The sequence below is a fragment of the Macaca nemestrina genome, chromosome 12 (assembly GCF_043159975.1).
Source record: "Macaca nemestrina isolate mMacNem1 chromosome 12, mMacNem.hap1, whole genome shotgun sequence".
Classification (NCBI taxonomy): domain Eukaryota; kingdom Metazoa; phylum Chordata; class Mammalia; order Primates; family Cercopithecidae; genus Macaca; species Macaca nemestrina.
The window spans coordinates 129,986,579-129,989,872 of record NC_092136.1 but is presented as its reverse complement, the minus strand read 5'-3'; the positions used below and the strand labels follow the sequence as shown (position 1 = coordinate 129,989,872).

Here is a 3,294-nt window from a genome sequence, read left to right as displayed (position 1 = left end):
AACAAACAGGTCATTAGGAAAAGCAAAATGTGGCTCACTTTGCAAATCTCACTTTTCCTTCAATGCTTCTTTGTCCCCATGGATTTCAACTCACTCCATTTGACATTCTCAGTTCCTTTGATAAGAAGTTCTTAGAACCTTATGGCAACTCAGACTCCCTCAATCTGGAGGCAGGTCTGTAGGAATTCTGGTAATTAGTTAAACAAGTTGTTTCATTTCTCTGAGTCTCAGTTTTTCACTCAAAAATGGTGAATAATTTGTGAGACTTCGCTAATAATCTATGACTCTACAAGAGGCAATAGGGTACTGTGGACAGACAGCAGGCTTTGGAAACACACAAGACTGAGTTTAGATTCCTACACTCCACCCAGTGTGTGATGTGGCCAAGCCTCTTCACTTCTCTAAACCCCCATCTGTGTATCTGTACAGGAATGAATGAATGAGTATGTGTGGCCAAGCGATGCAAACTCAGGGTAAAAATATTGCCTTGGGATTTTTAGCAAACTGTTCAAGCCCATGACATTCTAGCAGAAAAAGCCTAGTATCTCTTTCTTAAGGTGATTGTGTCCATGTGTCTTCCAGGAACTCCAGGGTTTACTCAACCCAGATTCACCCTGCCCTTGACCAAATGGCTCACCGGTTTCACAGGATGCTGCTCTGATGACACACCCTGTAGTCAGCATCTGCCCCTGCAGCCAGAATGGATTTCTGGGTGGACGTTAGCTGGGGGATACCACATGGGCACCAATGTCACAGAGATTCTGTCACAGTCCACCCTGAACCGTTGCTTCCCAAATCATAATCCCTCAGCAGGACAACTAGGTGCAGGGACACGCATGACCCAAACACCAGCCCTGGCCCACAACCTCAGCCATTATCTTGAGTCTGAGCAACCAGTCTAGTGGCAGCTGGGCCCTTCCTTTTCAAGAGAGTTCTGGGATCAGATCCTTTCACAAACAGATGCCTCCCCACCTCCCTGTTGTTCAGGTCTGTGCACTGAAAGGTAAGAAAGCATTTACTAAGCCATATTTCAAAAAGGATGGTTCTACTTTCATCTCAGGACAACAAGTGCCTGCTTAAGCACCTTATGTTTGTGTAACTGGTATTTTTTTTTCCCCCTGAACTTCCAGGGCCTAATCTGCTTTCTCCCTCCCTAGCTAAACAAAAGAGAAGTTGAAATAATTTGAACTACCCCTTTCAGTGGGCAGCCCATTTGATCTCTACCTTAGCCAGAGCCTTAATGCGTCAATGTGAGCATAGCAGTGCCTTGCAGCACCTGAGGCACACACAGTACATTGTTTAAAGAGTGACAGTGCGTCCCACTCCAACGAGAACCACACTCACAGCAAAGGGTCCCTTGCCTGTGTGGAGAGTGACCTATGGTAGAAAATTTGCAGACCTCATTACCTCTTCACCAGTTGAAAAATCTTTACTTACTTACTTATTATTTATTTATTTATTTATTTATTTATTTATTTATTTATTTAATTTTCCCTACCTAAGCCAGGAATAGTCAAACATTTTCCATAAAGGGCCAGGTAGCATCATAAATATGTTAGGCTCTGCAGGCCTCTTAGATTTTTGTCATGTATTCTTTTTTGCTTCCTGTTTGTTTTATTTTGTTTACAACGCTTTAAAAATGTAAAAAAACAGATGATCACTGGAATCTCGCGGGTCCCTCGGGCCGCACAGGGACAAGCAAAGGCTACATCCAGATGCCAAGAATGCACTGACGCCTGTTCCTGGAAGCCAGGCTCCCACCCAGCCCCTGGGAGCAGCAGCCTCCAGCCCCTTGGGACCTTCATCTCTGCCCTGCTGACCCATGCGGGTTGGGCCAGGATCCCAGGAGGCTGACACTGTCCTCCACTGAGACCTGAAAAATGGCATCAGGGCAAGGCCCAGGGTTTCCCAGGCAGGAGTGCGGAGAGCTTGCCCTGCCCTCTGCTTCTGAGGAGCAGGTAACCCGGGACATGGAGAAGGTTTTCCGCAACTAGGTTTTTGACCGCCATCAGCAAGAACAGGAGGCTGAAGGGCCAGCTGCCCCTGCCGACCCAGAGATGGTCACCTAGCAGCACCGTGGGGCAGGTGGGATGGCAGATCGCCATCATCTGGGATGACATCGATCGGCGCTATGACTCGGAATTCTAGACCATGCTGCAGCACCTGCAGCCCACAGCAGAGTACTTCACCAAGATCGCCTCCAGCCTGTTTGAGAGTGGCATCAACCAGGGCCGTGTGGTGGCTCTCCTGGGCTTCGGCTACCATCTGGTCCTACATGTCTACCAGCGCGACTTGACTGGCTTCCTGGGCCAGGTGACCCGCTTCGTGGTCTTCATGCTGTAACACTGCATCGCCTGGTGGATCGCGCAGAGGAGCAGCTGGGTGGCAGCCCTGGACTTGGGCAATGGTCCCATCCTGAACGTGCTGGTGATTCTGGGGGTGGTTCTGTTGGGCCTGTTTGTGGTACAAGGATTCTTCAAATCATGACCCCCAAGGGTGTCCTTTGGGGTCCCAGCTGTGACCCCTGCCTGGACTTAAGCTAAGTCTTTGCCTTCTCTGCTCCCGTGCAGGGGTTGCCCTTCAAAAGCACAGAAGCTTTAGCAAGTGTGCACCCCAGCTTCGGAGGGCCCCTGCGTGGGGGCCAGTCAGGCTGCAGAGGTGCCTCAACATCACCTGATGCTAGTGGGCCCTCTCTCTGGGGCTAGGGGCTGTGCCCTCCTCCTTTGACTCTCTGGGACCTCCTTAGCCCTGTCTGCTAGGTGCTGTGGAGACTGATAGCTTGGTGGGGGCGAGAGACTGGGAGCCACTTCTCCCCTGGAAGTGTTCAACGGTTTTAGCTTTTTATAATAGCCTTGGGAGAGCCCATTCCCACCATCCTACCCGAGGCCGGGACATCTGGGGTGTGGGGGTTGGTGGGTCTACCCTATGTTCCCCAGGATTCAGCTGTTCTGGAAGATCAGAGCCTAAGAGCTGGTACTTGAGGCTGGTCCTGGCCCTCCCTAAGCATCATGCGTCCCAGGATCAGGACTGACTGGGAGAGGAGGACCAGGTCCTGCCCAGCTCTCTCCCTGCCCCCATTCCTCCCTCTGGCCGTACTGCCTTTGCAGTTGGACTCAGGGATTCTGGGCTTGGGGTGTGGGGCGGGGTGGAGTAACAGACCAGAGCTGTCTGAACTTATCTGTCAGAAGCCTGCAAGCCTGCCTCCCAAGGTCCTCTCAGCTCTCTCCCTTCCTCTCTCCTTATAGACACTTGCTCCCGACCCTTTCACTACAGGTGAAGGCCCTCCCCTGATCC

General features: G+C 51.1%; 1 pseudogene; it reads left to right on the top strand.

The window, feature by feature from the left end:
• The first annotated feature begins 1,599 nt into the window (after window positions 1-1,599).
• LOC105476185 (bcl-2 homologous antagonist/killer pseudogene) lies at window positions 1,600-2,528 on the top strand (annotated as a pseudogene).
• The last annotated feature ends 766 nt before the right edge of the window (window positions 2,529-3,294 follow it).